Genomic DNA, 27,127 nt, shown 5'->3' with positions numbered 1-27,127 from the left:
CTGTCGTGTCCGCTGCAAATTTAATAATGTGGTTGGACCTGAGATTTGTTGTGCAATCATGGGTGAGTAGTGTAAAGAGTAGAGATGGCAATTTTGAATCATCAAAACAATTTCGAAACATTGGAAACAATGTTTTGAAATGGTTAGAAAAGTTTCGAAACACTAGTTGTACATAGCTTGCTGGCAAAAACCAGAACTGCAGCTACAGCAAATACGGCAGAATAAAAACCTATTGCTGCAAGTTTCAAATGTCACGAAGCTGTCAAAAATGTGCATAATACAATATACAGTGGTACCTCAGTTCTTGAACTCATTAGAACTCGAATTTCTTAAACTTCAAACCAACAAGTTTGAAAAAAAATGACCTAGAACTCGATCTGAATCTCAGAAGTCAAACCGTGAACCCCGACCTAAGATAAGCTGTATGCGTGGGGATGAGTCATACGGCACGTCTTTCCGTGGAAACAAAGAGTAACGCTTCAGTCTCAGCCTCGCATTCACTGTGATAGCATCGTGCATGTTTACACTAGCTGAATACATCTAAACTCACCTAAAGGATTATTAGGAACACCATACTAATACGGTGTTTGACCCCCTTTCGCCTTCAGAACTGCCTTAATTCTACGTGGCATTGATTCAACAAGGTGTTAAAATCATTCTTTAGAAATGTTGGCCCATATTGATAGGATAGCATCTTGCAGTTGATGGAGATTTGTGGGATGCACATCCAGGGCACGAAGCTCCCATTCCACCACATCCCAAAGATGCTCTATTGGGTTGAGATCTGGTGACTGTGGGGGCCATTTTAGTACAGTGAACTCATTGTCATGTTCAAGAAACCAATTTGAAATGATTCGAGCTTTGTGACATGGTGCATTATCCTGCTGGAAGTAGCCATCAGAGGATGGGTACATGGTGGTCATAAAGGGATGGACATGGTCAGAAACAATGCTCAGGTAGGCCGTGGCATTTAAACGATGCCCAATTGGCACTAAGGGGCCTAAAGTGTGCCAAGAAAACATCCCCCACACCATTACACCACCACCACCAGCCTGCACAGTGGTAACAAGGCATGATGGATCCATGTTCTCATTCTGTTTACACCAAATTCTGACTCTACCATTTGAATGTCTCAACAGAAATCGAGACTCATCAGACCAGGCAACATTTTTCCAGTCTTCAACTGTCCAATTTTGGTGAGCTTGTGCAAATTGTAACCTCTTTTTCCTATTTGTAGTGGAGATGAGTGGTACCCGGTGGGGTCTTCTGCTGTTGTAGCCCATCCGCCTCAAGGTTGTGCGTGTTGTGGCTTCACAAATGCTTTGCTGCATACCTCGGTTGTAACGAGTGGTTATTTCAGTCAAAGTTGCTCTTCTATCAGCTTGAATCGGTCGGCCCATTATCCTCTGACCTCTAGCATCAACAAGGCATTTTCGCCCACAGGACTGCCGCATACTGGATGTTTTTCCCTTTGCACACCATTCTTTGTAAACCCTAGAAATGGTTGTGCGTGAAAATCCCAGTAACTGAGCAGATTGTGAAATACTCAGACCGGCCCGTCTGGCACCAACAACCATGCCAACTTACTTATGACATGATGGCAGCTTGCGGTTCCCAGTCGAGAGCCAGACCCTCTGCCCCACATGATACACGCTTGCACCTTCGTGCGGGTAGACTGAGCGGTGAGAGCACGCTGGGTTCGGTGCCATACCTCCTTGGCAGTCTGGAACCACTCCTTCACCTTTAGGTATGTTTCCAGGGTTCGAATCCCATGGGAAAAGCTGTGGATGGTAACCCAAAACACACTGGAAAGGGGATAGGTTAGTGACGAGGTTTACACAAACGTTTAAAGCATATTCTGCCCACAGGAGGTGAGAAGCCCACTCTGCGGGTTTGTCCCGACATAACAGCTGTAGCGCTTTGGAAACCTCCTGGTAAGTTCTCTCTGCTAACCCATTGGATTGGGGGTGATATGCGGAAGATAGGCTCAGAGAAATATTTAGCTTGGAGCAGAAGGCACGGAAGACTTGCAAGGTGAATTGGGGACCCCGATCGGATACTATGTCCTCGGGGATGCCATAGTAACGAAAGACCCAGGTTAATAACAGCCAACAACCAAATCTATTGCCGTAGGGACCTTAGGGAGAGCAATCAGATGGCACATTTTGGAGAAGCGGTCCACTACTGTCAGAATGACGGAGTTCCCCTTTGAGAGCGGAAGGTCAGTAATAAAATCCATTGCCAAATGCGACCAGGGACGTGTCCGGATTGGCAGGGGGTGAAGGAGCCCCACGGGTGACTGGTGTGATATTTTAAGCTGGGTACATTTCGGGCAGGAAGCAACGTATTGCTTTATGTCTTTCCTCCATCCTGGCCACCAGTACCGTCGTGCCACCAGTCGGAGGGTCGTGGAGATTCCCAGGTGTCTGGTTCTACGTGAGGTATGGACCCACTGGAGGACTGCGGAATGATGCGAGAGAGGCACATACCATCGTCCAGGTGGGCATCCGGTAGGGGCTGGTGTACGTTCGTTAATGGCTCGGAGGGTCTCCTCTAGGGACCAGGAGATGGTGGCAGCAAAGCACGATGGTGTCAGACTCGGCGTTGCTTGGTCGGTCGTCATAGGCGGATCATACTGCCGGGAAAGTGCATCTACCTTAGTGTTCTTGGAGCCTGGAAGGTACGTAACTACGATGTTAAATCGCGTGAAGAACATAGCCCAGCGGGCTTGACGAGGTTTCAATCTCTGCATTTTGCAGATATTGGAGGTTGCAGTGGTCGGTGAGTACATGGAATGGGTGGCGTGCCCCCTCCAACCAGTGTCTTCAATGCTAGCTTGATTGCTAGGAGTTCCCTGTCGCCGATGTCGTAATTGCGCACCGTGGAAGTGAGTTTTTTAGAAAAGTAAGCACAGGGGTGGTGATGGCCGGTTACCGGGTCTCTTTGGATGAACACACCTCCAACTCCATTGTCCGAAACATCCACCTCGACTTCGAATGGCTTGTCAGGACGTGGTTGCTGGAGAATGGGCGCAGAACAGAAAGCATCTTTCAGCTTCTGAAAGGCACGGTCAGCCTCCGGGGTCCACTGAAACTTTGTGCCTTTCCCACGAGTACAGGAGGTAAGTGGGGCGGCCACCTGGCTAAAGCCTCATACAAACCTACGATAGAAATTAGCTAATCCCAGAAATCACTGTAATTCTTTCACCGTACGGGGTCACAGCCAGTCCTTGATCGCGGTCACCTTCCGTTCATCCATGGTCACTGCTCCGGGGCACTCGCATTTCTCTCCTTTCACGAACAGCTGGTAGTCGCGTAGCCTCTGGAACACCTGACGAACATGGGTTATGTGTTGAGAGGAGAGAGGAGTAGATCAGAATGTCATCGATGTACACAAACACAAACCGGTTAATCATGTCCCTGAATACGGTGTACATGAACGACTGGAAAATAGAGGGGCTGTTTGCAAGACCATAAGGCATAACCCGATATTCATATTCATACCGGTGTGTGTTACAAACAAAGTCTTCCATTCATCTCCTCTCCTGATACGAATCAAGTTATAGGCGCTGTGGAGATCAAGCTTAGTAAAGATTGTCGCTAGAACCCGGGGGTGGTAGGTGATGTCGACAGTCGGATTATACCTTGTGCCAGAGCCTCATGGACATACTCCTCCATAGCTGCTTCCTCGGTGATGGGTAAGGGATAGAGTCTCCCTTTTGGGAGTGGGACTCCCTCGATGAGGTTTATTGCACAATCACAGTCACAATGCGGTGGTAGTTGGAAGGCCAGGAACTTGCTGGAGATGTCATGGAAATCCGCGTATTCTTCGGGAATAGAGGTAAGGTCCTCTGGAGCTAGGCTTTCCACTAAAGAAGCACAACAGGGCACAGCAAAAACAACAAGAATAGTATTGGGGAGACCAGGACACGAGTTCCCCAGAGGACCAGCAGATTCGGGGATCGTGGTCTTGCAGCCACGGGAGGCCCAGGATGATGTGGTCTTTGGTACTGGGAAGAATCAAAAAGGTTAGATTCTCGGTATGGAGTACACCCACCCACAGAGTGATGGAGCACGTGCGATGGATAATCCTTCCCTGGGGTAAGGGTTCCCCGTTAACTCCCAACACCGAAATTGGACTGGCGAGGGATTGTAAGGGAAGTAGTTAGACTACTGAACTCTCAGGGACTGATCTGATACCACACACACATATATACACACACACACACAGACACAAACACACACATTAACACTATTATTTAACTACTATTTACTATCTTATTGTAACCATGTTCACAATGACTTTCTAATATTATTGCTACCTCATTGCACACCCAAACTCCACCTTATAAGTACAGTTGTCCCTCCGACTTCGCGCTTCGACTTTCGTGTCTTTACTCTATTGCGTTTTTTTGTATATTCATTAAAAAGTTGATCGAGATAGTGAAAATGATACATCGCTACGCATCGGAAGCATCTTTGCTCTTCGTAATTAAATGTACAATAATAATAATATGACATTTGTAACGTCTAATATGTCTTATTTTCTCTAATTTTGTCTAATATACAGTATTAGGTAATACGAGTGTTATTGTCATGACCTGCCTGTACAATCCTCTTGTGTGCCACGCCTCCTTATTAACCACGTGTGCAACCCCGATTGTGACCAGCTGTTTTCTTTCAGTTTGATTCATCCGGTGTATTTAAGTCCACGTCAGACTCTGTAACCCCAGGTCTGTCATTGACGTTTTCATGTTACATGTTCCTATGTCCTGCATTTGGAGTGATTCCAAATAAACCCTTCGATCCTAATTCCTTGTCTCCCTGTTCCTGCTTCCGTGTCCAGCAATCATAACTTTGCGGAAATTCACTTATCGCGGTAGTCTGGAACTGATTAACCACGATAAACGAGGGCCGACTGTATTGGGTTTACTGTGCTGTTTGTACTCATTGGTGTCAGTTTCTGCACACTATGCATTCTACAGTAGGTTGCAAGACTGCTATGTGTTAGTCTTGTGTTCATTTATGTAGCACCTTGGTTTGAGAGATATGCTGTTTCGTTTTTACCTGTGTACTTTATTCAACTGTTTATTGTTAAAAATGACTGTCATGTTTGCGGGTGGCTCGGGCACGGGAACGAGGCATAGTGCAGGCACAAAAAAAAGGGTGGACGACCTACTTGCGGCTCAAAGAACAAAACAGGGTTTATTTAACTCAATTAAGAAAAACACAAGGAAGGGCTAACAAAATAAAAGGACCACGAGGGGTCAAAAACTAAAAAGGGATTAATTAACAAAACTAAATAACAAAACCTAAATACACAACTAATACTGGGAATCTCTGAAACAACAACCATGAAACACAAGCAATACAAACCGACTAACACACAATCACGATCAACGAACCACTAGAGAACAGAACAGAAGCAGGGACTTAAATACAGAAACCAAAACTGGGTAATAAGACTAACACAGGACAGGTGAGACTAACAGACCAGGACAACAGGTGAAACTAATAAACTCAAAGGAACAAAACAGGGAAACTAAGAACTAACCAAGGAAACAGGGAAACAGAAACCAATACTAGGAACTTTAAACAGATAAAGACACAAGCAGAGGCACAAGGAACAAAACCAAAAACCATATACAAAATCACATAACTAGACAAATGCAACTGAAACACTAGGGAGCAAAATAAAACAGGAGGTGGGATTCAAACACAGGACAGAAGGTACAAAGACAACCAGACACTCAAGACATTGAGCCACATGATCAGACAGGTAACAGGGGAGAACAAAGACTAACATATGGAACGGGATGACCAGCGATGCCTGCTGGCCAAACGGGGAAGGGACACGGTAGGACCACAGCAGGGGCTGACCCTGACAATGACATTAAAGACCTACTTGAGTTGTTATTGTAACTCGCCCCACCTGTTGCTTGTCGCTTTGTCTTGGTTGATTGGTTAATTGGCATGTTCCACACCTGCCCTCTCAGTCGTTGGGCTGAGAAACCTGTTTCTATATAAGTGCTTGTATAAGTGCTTGTGTCTTCTCTGTTCTTTAGTTAGTCATTGAATGTATATTCATGCTGCTGTGTGTTTCAGACTCTGCTTTTTTTTTTTTTTTTTTTTTTTATTTAATTTAATTTTATTTTATTATTAATTATTCCTGCTCCTGATGTTACCCTGTTTCCTTGTTAGGTTACTTTAGGATTCTTTTGCTCTTGTTTTCCCTGTTTGCTTTTTGACCCTTCGTAGTCCTTTTTTTGTGCCTTTCTCAGATTTATGTTAATAAACCTGTTTTTTCATGGAGCCGCCAGTGGATTGTCACCTTTTTCCCGCCTGTGCCATGCAGTGCCATAACACGTGATCAGTTGCTGAGGGAGGGGAATGCTTTGTAAACATTCATAACGTTGGTGGACCTGATATGAGCAGTTTTCAGCTCTCATGGCAGAGTTTACATGCTGGTGAAATCTGGTCAGAACTGATTTCAGGTTTGTGTGATTGAAGTTGCCTTCAGGGTGAGTTATTTACGGCATCATATAGTTCTGCTAGTGCCTCAATTGCAGACAGACTAAATGCCCAAGTTATGTAAATGTTACAAGTGCCTAGTACAGTGGGACGGTGGTACAGTGGTTTATGCTGTTGCCTTACACCACGAAAGTTCCTGGTTCAATCCCCATAGCCAATGGGGAACCCTCTGGGTTGAGTTCATGTGTGATTCTTACTGTAAAATGCTATTCTGTATTTGATCTACATAAAATACTTTCAATCGCATCCGTGTGAAATGTTCTGCATAAGTAACCCTATATTGTCTTTGCTTTTTACTAATAAACTTTCAAAGTAGACTGTAACTAAAAATATATCTTCCTGTTCATATTATTTTAATGGATTTTTTTTTCCATTTTATGTTTGACCTTCGTAATATGGGTACGCTTTTATTTTAATTATTTTGGAATTAATTGGAACGCTGAGATTTGATTTTTATAGGCTTTATTATATTGATTGTTTGCCCTTCTGGATGTTTGCGTCCAGTTGGACTTCATCTGCGAGCGATATAAGTTAGTGGACTCACTCATGGTCAAGGTTCGTGACCTCAAGGAGCAATTGGCTGTCATCCAACACAAGGAGTTAAAGGAAACAGTTAATATGCCTTTTAGGGAGACTGTGTGTGCGTCACAAGCGGGGTCATAGACATAGAAAAGGGGGTATACAGTTTACAGAGGTGGCATCACCTGAACTGACAGTGTCTAACCGCTTTCAGGTGCTTCCAGTTTTAGAGCCAGAAGAGACTGGGGAGGCAAATGGGCCCTTGGGCACCAAGGAGCCACCTACCCCCAGGAGGAGGGAGGTTGTGGTAGTAGGGAATTCAATTATTAGTGGTGTAGATAGTTATGTTTAATTGAAGGTTCCATACGGTGTCTTGGCTGCCTAGTGCCCATGTAGGGGACCTTCCAAATTGTGTGGACAGGCTTGTGACCTCAGCTGGGGTGGATCCGTGGTCATGGTGCATGTGGGCACCAACGACATAGGCAAGGGCAGGAGGGCTGTTCTGCAGGATAAATTTATAGAAGTAGCAGATAAGCTTAGAAGCAGAACATCCATGGTGGTATTCTCTGGAATACTTCCCGTGCCATGTGCAAGCCAGGCTAAGTTAGCTGCGATAAGGAGATTAAACACGTGGCTAAAAGGGTGGTGTAGGAAAGAGGGGTTTAGGTTTATGGGGCACTGGAAGACCTTCTGGAACAGGTGGGACCTGTTCAAGCCGGATGGGTTGCATCTGAACCAGAGGGGAACCAGTGTATTGGGGAGGTGTATGTGTAGAGTAGTTGAGGAATGTTTAAACTAGGAACTGGGGGAGCAGGTGTCAGCATCGGGCTCCGGTGATCCGAGAAGCAGGGAGACGGAGTCAGGAAGTCGAGTGCAAACGGGGTTTAATGCTCGAGAGACAGACAGGCAGGGACACCGACGGACACTACAATGACAAGTCTGGCATACATGGGGAGACGCGGACTCATATACACAAGACTAGGCAAACGAAACAGGAAACAGCTGGGCACAATCAGGAAAGCACACGTGGATAATGAGGGGGCGTGGCACACATCGGGAGCGGACGGAGCGGGGCGTGACAGAACCCCCCCCCAAAGGCGCGCACACCGGGCGCGCCCGAGAGGAGGCGACGGACGGGACCGGGGAACAGGACCTGGAAGACAAGAACAAAACCATCAACGAGACCAGGGAAACAGGACAGAGACACAGAACAGGAACAAAGACGAGAAAAAGGACAAGACATGACAAAGGACAGGAAACGCAGACAAGCAAACAGAGAAGAGGGACACATCGGGGACACCCACAGGCGACACGAAGGGGCCAGGAGTGTACAGAGGAGGAACAAAGGGACGAGGAACAGACACAGGCGGGACGAAGAGAGAAGGAGCAGACAGGGGAGACCAGACAGGAACGGAAGGGGGACAAAGGGGAGCCCGAGGGAGCCCAAGCGGGCGACGGGCAGCGGCCGGAGGGGCCGCAGGGGAGAGGGAGGAGGGAGCAGGAGGGGACCACCCAGGGGCCAAGGGAACGGGACGAGGGAGTGACGGAGGGGACACGGAGGGAGCAGGAGGGAACACCAGTGCAGGCGGGCAGGAGGGGGAAGCCGCGGCAGGCGGAGGCGCAGCCGGAGCCGGCGAAGGCGCCGTCCGACGCCCAGCCGGAGCAGGGGGGCCCGGAGGCGACCGACATGGAGCCGGAGGAGGGACCGAGGACCGGCACCGAGGATCCAGGGGGGGACCCAGAGGCGACCGCCGACCCCGAGCCGGAGGACCCGCAGGCAGCCACCGAGCCACAGCCAGGGGCCTAACGGGCGAGCCAGGGGGCAGGGCGGGCGGGACCCGGGCCCGACGCCTGTGTCCCCGTCCCTTACGGGAAACTGACAGGCGGGGTCCTGGGGGGTGTCGGCCTTGCCGGGGTAAGGGAGAGGGAGTCAGGAGGGAGGCCAAGTCTGGGCAGACAAGTGTCATGGCCTCTAAAGAGGCAACAGGCGGGGCAGCCGGAGCCTCGGGCGTGGCCGCAGGCGGGGCAGCCAGAGCCGCGGGCGTGGCCGCAGGCGGGGCAGCCAGAGCCGCGGGCGTGGCCGTAGGCGGGGCAGCCAGAGCCGCGGGCGTGGCCGCAGGCGGGGCAGCCAGAGGCAAGACGGGTGAGACGGGCAAGTCAGGTACGTGGCCAGCAGAGGGTGCTGCAGGCAGAGCAGGGACCACTGCAGGCGCCTCGGGCGTACGGTCAGCAGGGGGCGCCTCAGCGGCCGCCGCCAGTACGCGACCAGCAGGGAGTGCCGCAGCGGGCGTCACCATCACGCGGCCAGCAGGGGGCGCCGCAGCGGGCAGGACGGGAGAGGCGGCCTCAGACAGGGCCGCGGGCAGGACGGGAGAGGCGGCCTCAGACAGGGCCGCGGGCAGGACGGGAGAGGCGGCCTCAGACAGGGCCGCAGGCAGGTGGCCGGCAGGGGGCGCCTCCGTGGCCACCTCAGGCAGTTCAGGTGCCGGCCGGACAGGCAAGACGGGCAATTCCGGTGCCGGCAGGACAGGCGAGACGGGCAGTTCAGGTGCCGGCAGGACAGGCAAGACAGGCAGTTCCAGTGCCGGCAGGACGGGCGAGACAGGCAGTTCCGGTGCCGGCAGGACAGGCACCGCTGTCCCGTGGTCAGCAGGGGGCGCCGCCCCCACGCGGCCAGCAGGGGGCGCAGCAGCGGGCGCCGCCCCCACGCGGCCAGCAGGGGGCGCAGCAGCGGGCGCAGCCACCACGCGGCCAGCAGGGGGCGCCGTAGCGGGCGCAGCCACCACGCGGCCAGCAGGGGGCGCCGTAGCGGGCGCAACCTCCACGCGGCCAGCAGGGGGCGCCGCAGCGGGCGCACCCTCCACGCGGCCAGCAGGGGGCGCCGCAGCGGGCGCAACCTCCACGCGGCCAGCAGGGGGCGCCGCAGCGGGCGCCGCCATCACGCGGCCAGCAGGGGGCGCATCCGCAGCTAGTGCAGCAGGCCGAACGGGGCCAGCCACCGGGACTGCAGGCAAGTCAGGCAGGACAGGCGGGACAGGCGGGTCAGGCAGGACAGGCGGGTCAGGCTGGACCGGCGGGTCAGGCTGGACCGGCGGGTCAGGCGGTGCTGCTGGCATATCGGCGGCGGCAGCAGCAACAGGCGGTGCCGCGGGCAGATCGGCGGCGGCAGCAGCAACAGGCGGTGCCGCGGGCAGATCGGCGGCGGCAGCAGCAGACAGCGCAGCCGCGGGCAGGTCGGCGGCGGCAGCAGCAACAGGCGGTGCCGCGGGCAGATCGGCGGCGGCAGCAGGCAGCGCAGCCGCGGGCAGATCGGCGGCGGCAGCAGCAGACAGCGCAGCCGCGGGCAGATCGGCGGCGGCAGCAGCAACAGGCGGTGCCGCGGGCAGATCGGCGGCGGCAGCAGCAGCAGCTGCAGGCGGTGCTGCGGGCCAATCCGGATCATGCAGCTCCGGAGCCGGAAGGAGGGGTGCCGAGTGCATCGGCGCTGCCCCTTTAAGGGCTCTCGGGACCCGGGAAATAGCGTCTCTTGCGGCGCGAATGCCCCCGTGCCCCAGACGCTCCGGCCGATACCTAGAAGCCTCGACTGTAGGCGGCTGCTCTGCGGGGACGCTGGCTATGTCATCCCGGGCGGGTGGTGAGCCCTCGTACTCCCCCGCTGGGAGCAAAGTGCAGGCTCCCAAGCGGAGCGTTGGGATCGCCTCCCGTCGCTCGGCGAGCCGGTTCTGCAGGCGGCGGAGGCACTTCCGGGCTTTGGTCAGCGGGTATGCCTGCCCCGACGGGCGCTCCTTCTTGAGCAGGTCCCGGCCCCGGCTAGCCAGTTCCAGGGCTACCGGGTCCTCCTGGACCTCAGGCTGGGATTGCCAATACACGAAGGTTTGCAGCAGTCCGAGCCGTTGGTGCTCGGACTGCTGCTTCGTGCTTTCGCGGAGACTTGTCATTCTGTCAGCATCGGGCTCCGGTGATCCGAGAAGCAGGGAGACGGAGTCAGGAAGTCGAGTGCAAACGGGGTTTAATGCTCGAGAGACAGACAGGCAGGGACACCGACGGACACTACAATGACAAGTCTGGCATACATGGGGAGACGCGGACTCATATACACAAGACTAGGCAAACGAAACAGGAAACAGCTGGGCACAATCAGGAAAGCACACGTGGATAATGAGGGGGCGTGGCACACATCGGGAGCGGACGGAGCGGGGCGTGACAGCAGGGAGGTTAGTTAAGAATATAGGTGGGAAGAGACAGAAAGCCCCAATTAATATTAAAAGTGGGCACTGTAAAAGGCCTACCCTTTGTAGTCTGTATTTAAACGCTAGGAATATTAGAAACAAAATTCATAATTTAAAGGCCTTAATTTCATCAGACACTTATGACTTTATAGGAATAACAGAAACATGGATGAGTGACAATGAAGGAGAAGAATATAATATGAATGGTTACACGTTGTTCCGTAGGGACCGGATAGGCAAGAAGGGAGGTGGTGTTGTAGTATATTTAAAAGAAAACTTGCAGGCAAGGGAGCTCACTGATAAAAATAAAAGTACAGGAGCTGTATGGATAAAACTAGATGCTAAAAACTGAGATGGCCTAATTGTCGGTGTTTGTTATAGACCACCTAATGTAGCTGCAGAGGAAAGCAGAATGTTATATGACGATATCAGGATTATGTGTAATAAAAATGATGTGGTGATTATGGGTGATTTTAATTTACCTGGGATACAGTGGGACACAGTCTCTGGCTCTTCTGTAAATGAACTTAACCCTCTTATTTTGCTCATTTCATGTTAATCAATTTTGTGTTCCTGGTCAAACATGACCGTTCCATTAAGACTCATCATAAAAACTGTAATAATACATATATTATCACTAATTATTCTGTTAGATTTTTTTTACCAACTTAATTTCTTGTGAACATGACATGTTTTGAACTTCTATTTGTAATTTTTGGCCTTTATGGCTCATTGATCTGACCTTATATATTTTGAATTTGAGTTCTAAAAAACATAATTTCTGGATTATTTTGACTACAAGACATAATCAGATAAAACATAGCATACTGTTTATCACAGACTACTTTGGTCAAAATTACCAAGGACATTTGTTATGAAACCATTTTTAATTTTTAAACAGTCACATAAAATACCACCTGTTGTGTTCCTGGTCAAATGTGACCGGGAATATTTTATTTGCGTACAAAGGAAATTATCCCAAAACTACACTTGACAATATTCCAAGATCAATGTCTTAATATGTTAAAGAACAAATATCAAGAACAATAACATTACAATGTTCATAATTCTATCAGATGTGTTTTTGCCTGATAACAGAAAAAAACTGAAAACTGATAACAAAACCAGGCTTCTAAACTTGGTGGAGTGAATTAACTCAAATTTTACTGGTGTTTTTTCTCATGCACATGTGGGACAATATGTGCAGGTTGTTGCATGTCTCTTGCAAATATATGCATTGCATTTAAGGCATACAATGCTTGTTTTTACATCTCTTGGTGCACATAGACTGCACCTCTTCCTCTTGTCACCTCTCTTTCTTGCAGCAAGTGAACTTGCTTCTCGGCCTTGTATCTCTGTCACCAATGCTGCAGAGGCTGGTGTTCGGGGAAGGTGTTGGCGTTGTTGAATGTGGGGTGCCAGCATGGCTTTCCCCAACTCCTCCAGGAATAGCCTCCTCTTGAAAAATTTTCCCTGCTTCCATCCTGGATTCACCTCCATCCACACCACAAATGCATTATAAGCTGACACATCTAAGATGTTGAAAAATAACACCATGGGCCATCGTGCTGTCTTCCTCTGACAAGAGTATGTGCCAGTAACCTGCAAAAGTGTGAAAAGTAGATAAAATCTTGAGTACATACAAATAATCTCTCATGTTTTGTGTGATGCATCAAGGCATCGTTTTAACGGATCACATCTACAACATGTTTGCATCTTCAAATGGATAGAACTGACTCAGTGTTGTTCATAGATTTAATGTGTACTCCACCAAAACCAAGTCTTACTTTTATAGTGCAGTGCAAACAATCTGATGATAGAGATGAAGTACATGATAAATAAAAATCAACATACCTTATCAAGGTTATCCACTCCGCCTTTGTTCCTGTTGTAATCCAGGATGGCATTGGGTTTCTTGTCCTCCCTAGTGCTCACAGCTGCATCCCTGTGCAGAGTTGTCATCAGGAGCACATTTTTCCTTTTCTTTGGACAGTAGGACACAAGAGTGTGAGTGTCGGTGAAGGCAAATCTGGAAGAAAAACGATCCCTGTCCTGGGTAGCAAGTAAGGCGGGAGGCAGCTCAGGCTTGTTTCTTCTGATCGTTCCCAACATGGTCAATTTTTTTTGGAGCAGCTCCTGACCAAGAGCATAGGAGGTGAAGAAATTATCACATGTTATGTTGTGTCCCTTGAGACCTGCAGTCATCTCCAGGACCACACGCTTCCCTTGGTTCTTTTCAGGAACACCACCCGGAGGTTTCCCAGTATAAACCTGCATGTTCCAGGCATAACTTGTCCTGGCATCACATGCTGCCCATATCTTTATGCCATATTTAGACGGCTTGCTTGGCATATACTGTTTAAAAGGGCAGCGTCCCCTAAAAGCAACCAGACGCTCATCCACCGTGACATTTGGACTTGGGTTATAGATGAGTGGCAGGCGCTCCACCCACTTGTCCCAAACCTCTCTGATCGCTGCCAGTTTGTCTTGTTGACGACGGCATGGTCTTGTATCACGGTTGTCAAAGCGAATCACCCGTGACAACATGTGAAATTTCTGGAGTGACATGGTGGCCCGAAAAATTGCCCGACCAGACTCTGCATCCCATAAACTGCTGGTAGATTCATTTCTGGATCTGTACACACCAGTTAAAATCAAAATACCCATGTATGCCTTGATGTCTGTCTGGTTTACCTCCTTCCAATTGTCTTTGAAAATCCGTTTTCCCTCCAAGTTGGTCATGTTTATCACTATGGTTACGATGGACTCAGTCAGGAACAATTCAAAGCAGGATTGGATGTCATCAATTCGGGATATGGCATATCTTGTAGGTCCTGGGGCCATCCTGATGACATTTTCAGCTGAAAGCCTACCTTGATTCTCAGGTGGGGATGAAGACCAGGATAAGTTCCCATTCTTTGACTTCAATGTGGCAGCAGCCTCAGCATGACCATGCTCTTCATCACTGGATTCCTCCTCATCTGTTATTTCTTGGTCTGGGTTATATTCTGTGTCGTCTTCAGCTTCTGACACTACCTCCTCTAATCCATCCTCACTGTCAGTTTCCTGGCCTCTCTCCTCCTCACCAGTGTGGTAATCAAATATGTAATCAAGAGCCTCACTTACGGTATATCGACCTGCCATGGTGCTGCCACACAACGAACTGTGAGCAAGGCCTCAAAAAAGCATTATATACCAAATCTACGGGAAAAGTTCAATGTTATTGAAACACTGTTGCAACTTCCTGCGAGAACTGCTAACACAGGTGTTGTTCCCGTGGGAAAGAGTTTTTTTACTGTTGTCTCCCCCATTCTGCCCGTTTCTGACCGGTACACTAAGAGTATATAAAAGTTGAATAAAACACAAAACAATTTATGTAAAACAATACAATTTATTTTGTGTGTAGAAATCCTCTTCATGGACAAAGTCATGGAATCATAGGTCAGTCTGATCAAGTTAACAACATTTTTCAGAGATAAAACTTTTAAAACGGTCAAGTTTGACCGGAACACAGCAAGAGGGTTAAGATGGTGGAATTAGTACAGGATTGTTTTTTTACTCCGTTTGTTAATACCCCTATCAGGGGAGAAGCCCTTCTTGATCTTGTTTTCTCTAATAAATTAAACAGGATAGGATTGGAAAATTATAGGTTTTTGAACCACTGGACGGTAGTGATCATAACATGGTTAAATTTTAGGTTAATTTTAGTGTCCAAAGAGAAAAGTCCATGAAAAACTATACAATGTTAGGAAGGCTAACTTTAATGGTACTAAAAACTAGAAACTGTAAACTAGATGGAGTTAAATAGCAAAACGGTTGAAGAGGCATGGGAATTTTTTAAAAGCACATTGTTGCAAGTGCAAGAAGACTTCATACCTTTTTCCAGAAAAACTAAATCTAGGAAACTGCAACCAAGGTGGTTTAATTAAAAATAAAGTCAGGAGGAAAAGGGCTGTGTTCCACAAATGGAAAATAACTAATGATTTCAAAATAAAGCAGGAGTATCTAAGTAATGCAGGTTGAGTTAAAAAAATAACATTAGACTCGCTAAGAGGAATGTAGAAAGGAAGATTGCAATGGAGGCTAAGGATGCCATTAAAAGTCTCTTCCAATATTTTAACTCCAAAAGACCTCTAAAAGCTGAAATCACTAATCTGCAGGATAGTAAGGGCCTTATAATTGAAAATGAAATTGACGTAGTAAATGAGTTTAATGATTATTTTACACGGGGGTTCACAGTAGAGGACACGAGTAACTTACCACCTCTTATTACATCTATGTCGTCTATGACCAATATATGTATATACAGTAACTGAGGCTGATGTGGTACAAAGCCTAGCTAAGGTCAAAATAAATAAATCTCAGGGCCCTGATGGCATCTTACCTATAGTTTTAAAAGAGATGAGGGATATTATTAGCCAATCTTTAACTTTACTACTCCAGAAATCGTTATCTGCTGGTGTGGTACCTTCTGATTGGAAGCATGCTAATATAACACCCATATTCAAAAAAGGGGATAGAAGTAATTCAGCAAACTATAGGCCAATCAGTTTAACTTGCATAACTGGAAAGGTAATGGAAGCTATAATCCAAGTGAAAATGGTAGATTACCTGGATTCAAATAACATTCTGAGGGATAGCCAACATGGATGTAGGAGAGGTAGATCCTTCTTAACTAATCTACTTGAGTTCTTTGAGAAAGCTGCAAGAGAAATTGATCACAGAGGCCTACGATGTGATCTACTTAGATTTCCACATTTATCAGAACAGCAATTTGTAAAGTAAGAAAATAAATGTATCCAAACAATGTGTCCTGCCCCGATTGTCTGCTCCTTCTGTGTGCCACGCCCCCTTGTTATCCCCGTTTGTGCTGCTTACTGTTTTGATAAATGTACTTAGATGTGTTTAGTACAGTATATGCTCTTCTTGTTTTATCCGGTACATTTTGTGTTTAAATGCTATAAAAAAAAAACCAACATATTTCGGTGTAATTTTTTGGGGCCGGGAACCAATTAATTGTTTCTCATTATTTCTTACGGGGAACATTCGATCAGAACTCAAACCTTTTAGGATTCGATCCGCAGTTCTGAACGGATTAAGTTCGAGTTATGAGGAACCACTGTGTGTGTGTGTATGTATATATATATATATATATATATATATATATATATATATATATATATATATATATATATATATACACTCACCTAAAGGATTATTAGGAACACCTGTTCAATTTCTCATTAATGCAATTATCTAATCAACCAATCACATGGCAGTTGCTTCAATGCATTTAGGGGTGTGGTCCTGGTCAAGACAATCTCCTGAACTCCAAACTGAATGTCAGAATGGGAAAGAAAGGTGATTTATGCAATTTTGAGCGTGGCATGGTTGTTGGTGCTAGACGGGCCGGTCTGAGTATTTCACAATCTGCTCAGTTACTGGGATTTTCACGCACAACCATTTCTAGGGTTTACAAAGAATGGTGTGCAAAGGGAAAAACATCCAGTATGCGGCAGTCCTGTGGGCGAAAATGCCTTGTTGATGCTAGAGGTCAGAGGATAATGGGCCGACTGATTCAAGCTGATAAAAGAGCAACTTTGACTAAAATAACCACTCGTTACAACCGAGGTATGCAGCAAAGCATTTGTGAAGCCACAACACGCACAACCTTGAGGCGGATGGGCTACAACAGCAGAAGACCCCACCGGGTACCACTCATCTCCACTACAAATAGGAAAAAGAGGCTACAATTTGCATGAGCTCACCAAAATTGGACAGTTGAAGACTGGAAAAATGTTGCCTGGTCTGATGAGTCTCGATTTTTCTTGAGACATTCAAAACTTGTTTATTCTGTCGTATTTTTTCATTCATATAGAGAATAAAGGAGGGAATATGTTTTCACTTGGAGTGTAGTTTCAGGTAGCCCGTCGGGGCATCAGGCTACTGATTTTGCAAGTCCTGCACTCCTAGTCAAAATGTACTTTTGCTGAGCTCCAGTCGTTCATTGTTAACAGGAGTCTTTAGCCATGGCTATTGGGGATACCCACCATCACCTTAAACATAAGCAAAACATATATGAGAACTATAGCATGTTGACAAATATGATGTGTGCTGCTTATTGTAAATGTTTGGAACACTAGTGTAGGAATTATTAGCTCAGGTAAATTTTAACATCTCCACCAATGTACAGTATAAGGAAATTAAGTTTTAATTAATTAGTATTTAATGACGATTATTAACTGATCGTTATGCGGAATGGCTGGTTCCTCCAGACTCAATTGCAGAATCCCAGTGAGTTGGTGAGACTTCAATGGGAATCACTAATTACCAGTATCGCTTAGTAACCTGGGTCAGAATGCTCATCCACTGAGCTCCATCACCAGGTAATGTAAACGATGGTAGTGAAGCTCCGCTCTCGGCCATTGAGAGAGAGTCTCGCGATATTTCAGGCGAGTTTGAGGTTTCTGAGCTTAGTAGCCAGATTGCTCAGAGGCAGTGACTATTGTGAACATGCAATGAACAGAGGCTGAAGTTGTATAAAAGACATGCATTCATTCCTAACTAACACTACAACTAACAAAAGACTGACATTACACTTAACACAAACAAAAAACACGAAATAATGGAATAGAAACAAACAAAATGTAATTATGGAAATGCAATGACCAGATTTAAATGGGCAACCTTAAAAGGCAAATACTGTTCTGCAAAGCATGCAGTTTGTGGAAACACGACCTAAAGTCATATAGCAAGTTAACAGAACAACTTCACATAACAACAAAGGTTGTTAGAATGAAAGGAAGTTGGTTTACTTGGTTGCAGAGTGGGGGTGGGGGGGGTCTTGGCAGTTGCAGAGGTTGATATGATGACGGGATGATGGCACTTAAGAAGGCGCAGCGATTGGAGCGGTTGTTAGAACATAAGAACATATGAACTATACAAACGAGAGGAGGCCATTCGGCCCATCAAGCTCGCTTGGGGAGAACTTAACTAATAGCTCAGAGTTGTTAAAATCTTATCTAGCTCTGATTTAAAGGAACCCAAGGATTCAGCTTGCACTATGTTATCAGGAAGACTATTCCATACTATGACTACACGCTGTGTAAAGAAGTGCTTCCTTAAATCCAGTTTGAAATGTTCTCCCGCTAATTTCCATCTATGGCCACAAGTTCTTGTATTTGAACTAATGCTGAAGTAACTATTCGGTTGAACAGTGGCCCTATGCTGCACCTTTTCTAAGGCTGCAATGTCCTTTTTAAGATATGGTGACCAAACCTGCACACAATATTCTAGGTGAGGTCTAACCAAGGAATTGTATAATCTTAGCATTACCTCCCTTGACTTAAACTCCACACACCTGGAGATATACCCCAACATCCTATTGGCCTTTTTTATTGCTTCCCCGCACTGGCGAGAATGAGACATGGAAGCATCAACATACACACCAAGGTCTTTCTCATAATCAGCTACTTTTATTTCAATAGGTCCCATAAAATACCTGTACTTTATATTTCTGCTCCCTACATGGAGTACCTTACATTTGTCTATGTTAAATTTCATCTGCCAGGTGTCGGCCCAGTCACTAATTAAATTAAGATCCCGCTGTAGCTGCTGAGCCGCTAGTTCAGTATCTGCTACACCACCCACCTTGGTGTCATCTGCAAATGTCACCAGTTTACTGTATATATTGGTGTCTATATCATTGATGTAAATTAGGAACAATAGTGTTCCTAAAATTGAACCCTGCGGTACCCCACTATGAACGCAGGCCCACTGTGACATTGTGCCTCTTATAACTACTCGCTGCTTCCTATCCGTTAACCAGTTATTAATCCAGGTCGCTACAGTTCCTAAAATACCTGTCGCTTTGAGTTTAAGTGAGAGCCTCTTGTGGGGTCAACATCAAAAGCCTTTTGGAAATCTAAGTAGATGACATCATAGGCCTTCTTATCATCAACTTCCTGAGTAGCTTCCTCAAAAAACTCCAACAGATTTGTTAAACAGGATCTACCTCTCCGAAATCCATGCTGGCTATCCCTTAAAATGTTATTTGAGTCCAGGTAATCTACCATTTTCTCTTTGATTATAGCCTCCATAACTTTACCAGTTATACAAGTTAGACTGATTGGCCTATAGTTTGACAAATTACTTCTATCCCCTTTTTTGAAAATGGGCGTTATGTTGGCATGCTTCCAATCAGAAGGTACCACACCTTCAGATAAGTATTTTTGAAACAGTAAAGTTAAGGGTCGGCAAATAATATCCCTCATCTCTTTTAACACTATAGGTAAGATGCCATCAGGGCCCTGTGATTTATTTATTTTGAGCTTAGCTAGGCTTTGCAAAACATCAGCTTCAGTTATATATATATTAGTTATAAACGATGTTGGATTAGTAATAAGAGCTGGTAAGTTACTATAGTTTCTTCAACAGTGAATATCCGTGCAAAACTATCATTGAACTCATTTACTATATCAATGTCGTTTTCAATTATAAGACCCTTACTATCCTGCAGATTAGTAATTTCAGCTTTTAGAGCTCTTTTAGAGTTAAAATACTGGAAGAAACTTTTAAAGTCATCCTTAGCCTCCAATGCGATCTTCCTTTCGACATTCCTTTTAGCTCGTCTAATGTCATTTTTTAATTCAGCCTGTAGATTTAGATACTCTTGCTTTATTCTGTCATCATCAGTTATTTTCCATTTCTGGAACAAAGCCCTTTTCCTCCTTACTTTATACTTTCTTTCCCTAGTAAACCACCTAGGTTGCAATTTCCTAATTCTTGCTGGAAACAGGTATGAAGTCCTCTTGCACTTGCAATAATGTGCTTTTAAAAAATTTCCATGCCTCTTCACCAGTTTTATTTAACTCCATCCAGTTCACAGTTTCTAGTTTTAATCTCATACAATTGAAGTTAGCCTTCTTAACATTATATATTTTTGATTTGGACTTTGCTCTTCGGGCACTAAACTTAACCTCAAATTTAACCATGTTATGATCGCTACTGTCAAGTGGTTCTAAAACGTCTAATTTACCAATCTTGCCCTGGTTATTAGAGAAAACAAGATCAAGAATGGCATCTCTGTCAGGGTGCGTGGAGTGGGCAAGCGGAGAAGCAGGCAAGCAGAGACAGTGATGCGGGTAAACAGGGGTTTTACTGAGCAGGTTAAGGCAGACATCCACGAACAACAGGACAACGCAATGACGGATCTGACGAGACATACTCAGATGCGGACTAAATACATAAGACTAGCCAGAAATAACAGGACACAGGTGATCACAACTAGGAATTGACACGAGGTAATGAGGGGGCGTGGCACACACGAGGATCGAACGGAGCTGGGTGTGACAGAACCCCCCCCCCAAAGGCGCGCACTCCGGGCGTGCCTCAGGGGAGGCGACGGATGAGACAAGACCGGGAAAACAGGACCTGGAAAACAAGAGCAAAACATCAACGAGGGACCGGAAACAGGACAGAGGCACAGAACAGGAACAAGGACCAATAGAAAGACAGGACCTGACAAAGAAAAAGGAAACGCAGACAGGCAGACAGAGAAAGGAGACACAGAGGGAACACCCACAGGCGACACGAAGGGGCCAGGAGTGAACAAAGGAGGAACAGAAGGACGAGGAGCAGAGACAGGCGGAACGAAGGGAGGAGGAGCAGACAGGGGAGACCAGACAGGAACGGAAGGGGGACAAAAGGGAGCCAGAGGGAGCCCAGGCTGGCGACGGGCAGCAGCCGGAGGGGCTGCAGGTGGACGGGAGAAGGGAGCAGGAGGGAGCCACACAGGGGCCAAGGGAACGGGACGAGGGAGAGACGGAGGGGACATGGAGGGAGACGGAGGGAACACCGGCTGAGGCAGGCACAAGGGGGAAGCCGGAGTAGGCGAAGGCGCCGTCCGACGCCCCGCCGAAGTAGGGGGGCCCGGAGGCGGCTGACACGGAGCCGGAGGAGAGGCCGAGGACCGGCACCGAGGAACCGGGGGAGGGCCCGGAGGCGACCGCTGAGCCGACGGCGCAGGCCCCGCAGGCAGCCACCGAGCCACAGCCAGGGGCCGAACGGGCGACCCAGGGGGCAGGGTGGGCGGGACCCGGGCCCGACACTTGTGTTCCCTTCCTTTACGGGACACAGGAAGGTGGGGTCCTGGGGGGTGTCGGCTTCGCCGAGGCAAGGGCGAGGGAGTCATGAGGGAGGTCCCCGAGGGGTCCCTCTCGAGCTCCTCCCCTTCCAGGGAGGAAGGAGCGGTAGTTGGATTGTCTGGGACCTCCTCGGGGACTGGGACCAGGGCTTGGGGAACTGGAGTCCGGGCCTCCAATGAGGCAACAGGCGTGGCCGCAGGCAGTGCAGCCAGAGCCGTGGGCGCGGCAGCAGGCGGTGCACCCGGAGAGGCAGTCAGGGCGGGCGAGCCGGGCTGGACGGGCAGGACAGAAGAGCTGGCCTCAGGCAGGGCCGCGAGCAGAGAGGTGGCCTCAGGCAGGGCCGCGGGCAGAGAAGCGGCCTCAGGCAGGGCCGCGGGCGTGTGGCCTGCAGGGGGCGCCTCGGCGGGCAAGTCCAGAGCAGGCAGGTCAGAAATGGGCGCCAGGAGTGGCGCCGAGTATGCAGGCGCTGCCCCTTTAAGGGCCTTGGGGATCCGGGGAATCGCATCCCAGACGGCCCTGACGCCTTTAAGGGCTAGCTGCGTTCTCCGGAAGGGGAAAGCTGCCTGTGAAGGTACCTTCGAGGTGACGGTGATGTCCGATGCAATCAGGGACTCTCCCTGACTACTGGCTGGAGAAAAAGGAGAGAGAGAGAGGCGGCTCCCAGGAGGACGGTTAGCTCCTCCTCTGGTCTCTTCTCCCTTCGCTTCTTCTTCTTCCTCAGGCTTGTGGCGGAAGCTGAGCCGTTTCTGTAGGGACAGGAGACGGTACAGCAGCCCCAGCGCAGCACAACGCGACTCACTGGGCTCTCCGATCTGTAATCCGCTGTATTAGCAGCCGCAGATTCTCACGTACCTCCTGCAGGGGGTACGTGTTTCCGGGTGGGCGTGCCTCACTCAGGAGGTCTCCGCTCCGGCTGGCCATGTCCTGGGCTACGGGGTCTTCCTGGACCTCGGGTTGGGACAGCCAGTAAATCACCTCTTGCAGCAAGCCGATCCGCTGGCTTTCGGCTTGCTGCGGTGAGTTGTTTCGGAGATCTGTCATTCTGTCAGGGTGCGTGGAGCGGGCAAGCGGAGAAGCAGGCAAGCAGAGACGGTGATGCAGGTAAACAGGGGTTTTACTGAGCAGGGTAAAGCAGACATCCACGAACAACAGGACAACGCAATGACGGATCTGACGAGACATACTCAGACGCGGACTAAATACATAAGACTAGCCAGAAATAACAGGACACAGGTGATCACAACCAGGAATTGACACGAGGTAATGAGGGGGCGTGGCACACACGAGGATCGAACGGAGCTGGGCGTGACAATCTCCCCTGGTAGGGGTGTTAACAAACTGAGTAAAAAAAACAATCCTGTACTAATTCCACCATCTCCAGTTCATTTTCAGAAGAGCCAGCAACAATGTCCCACTGCATCCCCGGTAGATTAATATCACCCATAACTACCACATAATTTTTATTGCTCATAATCCTAATATCACTGTATAACAATCTGCTTTCCTCAGCAGCTACATTAGGTGCTCTGTAACAAACACCGACAATTAGGCTATTTGAGTTTTTAGCATCTAATTTTACCCATATAGCTTCCGTACTTTTACTTATATCAGTAAGCTCCCTTGCCTGCAAGTTTTCCTTTACATATACTGCAACACCACCTCCCTTCTTACCTATACGGTCTTTACGGAACAACGTGTAACCATCCATATTATATTCTTGTCCATCCTTTTCTCTCAACCACATTTCAGTTATTGCTATAATATCATAAGAGTCCGATGAGATAAGAGCCTCAAAATCATGAATTTTATTCCTAATACTCCTGGCGTTTAAATACAGACAACAAAGGGTAGGCCTATTACGGTGCCTACTTATAATATGATTTTTTGGGGCTTTCCGTTTCCCTCCAGTTACATATTTAACTAACCTCCCTGCCCCCCCACAGAGTGGAGCCCCTTGGATTCTCTCTCCTTGTGAAGCTTTAAGGTGAAAGGCTTTGTCTTGGTTGCAGTTCTTTGTTGGGTAGCAGGCCTTCACCGGCAGGCTTCAGGAGGGCTTCTTGCAGGCTTCTCTTCTCCTTTGTTCTGAGGTGCCAGGTTTTATGGTCTAAAGTTCATGAATCGGGATGACCAGGAATTCGACACCCGAACCAATGGCTGACCATCCAATTGGCGTGCTTTCGGAGGGGTGTCTGTGGCAGTCCTTTTGTGATTCATAACCAGACTGATTACCCTTTATTGATGATTTTCATTAAACTGGTGTAAGTTTGATACATACAGTTTCATGGTAACCACTGACCAGATTTGGAATTAGGAGTGATTTTCCATCAGTTTGACACCAAACATGCCATACCAGCCTGGTGGTTCACACCTCATACCATCTGTATTAATTAATTAACAATTACTTATATTATGTATGTTACTGACTCACATCAGTATACCGTATAGGTGTTTTGAGTTGCACCTCAACAGATGTTACACTTTGGGTAAATTGTACAGACATTACATTGCATATTCACATTCAAACAGCACATCTTACCCTTAGATAGGCGTGGCCGTTAGTTTGTGGCAATACCAATTTAATATACGTGCATGTTGTATGCGTGTATAAAAGAAACATCTGGGAACAATATATTTTGGTTGGTGTGGCTTATCCCAATTGATTTGCTGCCCAGAATGGATAATGCACACCTTAATTCAGTTCTTTTAATGCAGAATACTAGGACAAAGAAATGCTAATGGACCACAAAGATCAGATAAGGGCCACAGAGGAATGTGGAAGAAAAGGGGGGGGTTGTTAAAGAAAGAACCTCTGATAGTTAGGACACACTAAAATACCTGGTTACACTCCTTAACACTCTGGAGTCGACGGAATCGTCGGCGATGCCGCGTATCTTTCTCGTGTATTTCAGTTCATAACTTGCTGAAATCTTATTATAGAAACATGAAAAAACACTGACTAAATCTGTAATCTGTCTTCTTTTCAAAACGTCTATTGTCGGAAGTATTAAAGTTTTTAAAATTAGGTTAAATCTGCGAAAAACTAAACCATGTCACCTTACTTTGTTTTACCTGCATCGGGGGCGTGTATTACTGCTGTTAACCGAAGATCGCTATTCACATTCCAAATAGCCACATTAGCGCGATCCAGATACATCCCCATCAGCACCATAAAAGGGGGTGGGGGGGATGTGGCCAGGTGTCAATGGCTCATTCATACACATGAAAGTTGCTACATATTCAATGAAAGGAGCCAGAAATAGTGACATGAGTTAGGTTTTTCTTATTTATTTAACCAACTGAATGTTGCAACTACACCATTTAGTCATCTTCATGTAGCCAAAACTTTGGTGATCAGATATCTGGGATCAAAACAAACTTCCACCATTGCTTACTATGTACTTTTATAATGTTTCTGCAAGTGTTCCAAACTGCATTTTGCAATATCTATACTTTGATGTCAAATTACAAACTTCACATAAATCTGACATATTTACAAAGTACACTAAGATTAAGATGAGTTTGTTGCCAAACCAAATATATAAAATATTTTTTTGCCATGAATTAAGTTTATGATATTGAATGAAATGTGTGACCATATCCCAGGCAGTGAAAGTGTTTCCCCTACCCCTAGACTCGAGAGGGTTAATTTCCAAAGATTCTTCTGGTATAACCGTGAGAACATATATGCAGTGGTAGCTATACATATTTATTTATTCAAATTTATATAAGTGTTCAAGCGTGAGGGGTAAAATAGGTGATACTTCATGAACATGGTTATAAGGGTGGCACACAAAACACTATGATTGTCTAAGGACACACACAAACATAACTGGATATTGAAACTAGCAATCAAGACTAAAGAAATATACAGGGTATACAAAAGCCGAACTTAAAAGGAACTTTCTTTAGGGTGTTGGGTGAGTCCGTGGTAGGTTACAACAGGATAGCCGGGCAGGGGGTTGCAAGCCAAGTCAAGGGACCCCTGTCCTTGCGGTCCATTCTGCTGTCCGTAGGTTCCTAAATCTTTGGGCCATAACAGATGGAATGCTGGCCTCCCTTGTTATGTGTGTGGGTGTGTATATGTGTGGGATTATTAACCCCCCTTTTGTGCTGAGGCCAATGAGTACCTCTCGTACCAGGCTAGGCCTTGTCTCAGGGTCCTGGAATTTTGGGCCTGTCGTCTGCGTATGTGTGATCCTACACTAGTTGAAATGGAGCTCATGGACAAAAATGTGCCATTAATTTGTTGTGAATTAAATAAAAATAATGCTTAAAAGCCCTGTTGCTTAATCTGTGGCAGTATTTTGGAATATGAAGCTGTGTTAAATGAGAGGGTACAGCATGTGTTATCTGTGGACTGGCTAAGGTGCTGTTTAAGTTACGCTCTCTAACATACGTATATCTCCCCCTCAGTTTTCAGAAACAATACTTGATGTCCAAACAGGCTAACTGGAGTCAATATCTCCCTTGGACAAAACTCCCTGGTTCATACTTCTGTATGCCTCACCCTTTTCCAATGTGTTCTATGCTAGCAATCTCTGCTATTCTCCACGGAGAATCAGGGAATACAGGGTTTATTAGGAATCAATCCTAATACAGGACACCGAAATATGTAACGTTAATGACTGAACTGGGGAAACATACTCGAACACGGACTGAAATAAACAAGACTAATGGCAGGAAACGTAGAACAGCTGGTAAATGTAGGGATCCCACACGGGGTTAACGAGGGGGCATGACACACAAGAGGATCAGACGATCGGGCGTGACAGAACCCCCCCCCCCAAAGGTGCACACACCAGGCTCGCCTAAGGGGAGCGAAGGGCAGGAACCACAGGGGCAGGAGTCACAGGGGGCGAAGCAGGAACATAGGGGAGCGGTGTAGTAAGAACCTCGGGTGGCAGCGCAGCAGGAACCGCCGGTACAGGAACCTCGGGTGCAGCAGGAACTGCCGGTACAGGAACCTCGGACACAGCAGGAACCACTGATACAAGAACTGTGGGCACTGGCGCTGGGGATTGCGCCTCAGTAATAATAATAATAATAATACATTTTATTTTTAAGGCGCCTTTCAGGTCACCCAAGGACACCGTACATGAAATAAAGTAGCAAGCGTGGTCCCTTTAAGGACCTTAGGGACCCGTGGGATGGCATCTCATACTGACCTAGCCCCTTTAAGGAGCAGATGCGTCCTAGAAAAGGGGTGTGCTGCTGATGCTGGCAGCGAAGCCACAGGCTAACACTCCGGGGTGGCTGAAGCGGCTTCCGGGGCAAGCACCACCTGGTTTAAAATCAGGAGGGGCTCCTCCCGACACCCGGTGGGGAAAGAAGGGGCGATGGAGACAGCCCCCAGGAATATTATTGGCTCATCCACCTGCTTCTGCTTTCCCGCTTCATTTTCCAGTTGGCTGCTTTTGACGGAGTTCGGAGGGTTTTGGGGAGGTCTAACTACTATGGTGAGGTGCGCATCTTCAACCGGGGACATCCCCTCAAGAATGTCCCGGTTCTGGCGGGCCAGAGCCTAAGCCTCAGGATACCCTTGGACTTCAGGCTGGGCGAGCCAGTAAGTTACCTCATCAACCAGACTGAGGTAGCGAACTTTTCTTCAAGTCCAGTCATTCTGTCACAATCAAGGCGTGAGCACAGACCGGGGAATCAGGAGCGGGGACACGGAGAATCAGGGAATATGGGGTTTAATAGGAAT

At 47.4% G+C, this 27,127-nt stretch overlaps 1 protein-coding gene across 3 annotated transcripts in view; it reads left to right on the top strand.

Moving 5' to 3' along the window:
* The window catches only part of plxdc1 (plexin domain containing 1), a 125,414-nt gene that overhangs the window by 30,565 nt on the left and 67,722 nt on the right, over positions 1-27,127 (top strand). The window lies entirely within an intron of this gene.

The sequence above is a fragment of the Paramormyrops kingsleyae genome, chromosome 5 (genome assembly GCF_048594095.1).
Source record: "Paramormyrops kingsleyae isolate MSU_618 chromosome 5, PKINGS_0.4, whole genome shotgun sequence".
NCBI lineage: Eukaryota > Metazoa > Chordata > Actinopteri > Osteoglossiformes > Mormyridae > Paramormyrops > Paramormyrops kingsleyae.
The sequence above is the reverse complement of the archived record's forward strand: the minus strand, read 5'-3'. Positions and strand labels throughout refer to the sequence as shown.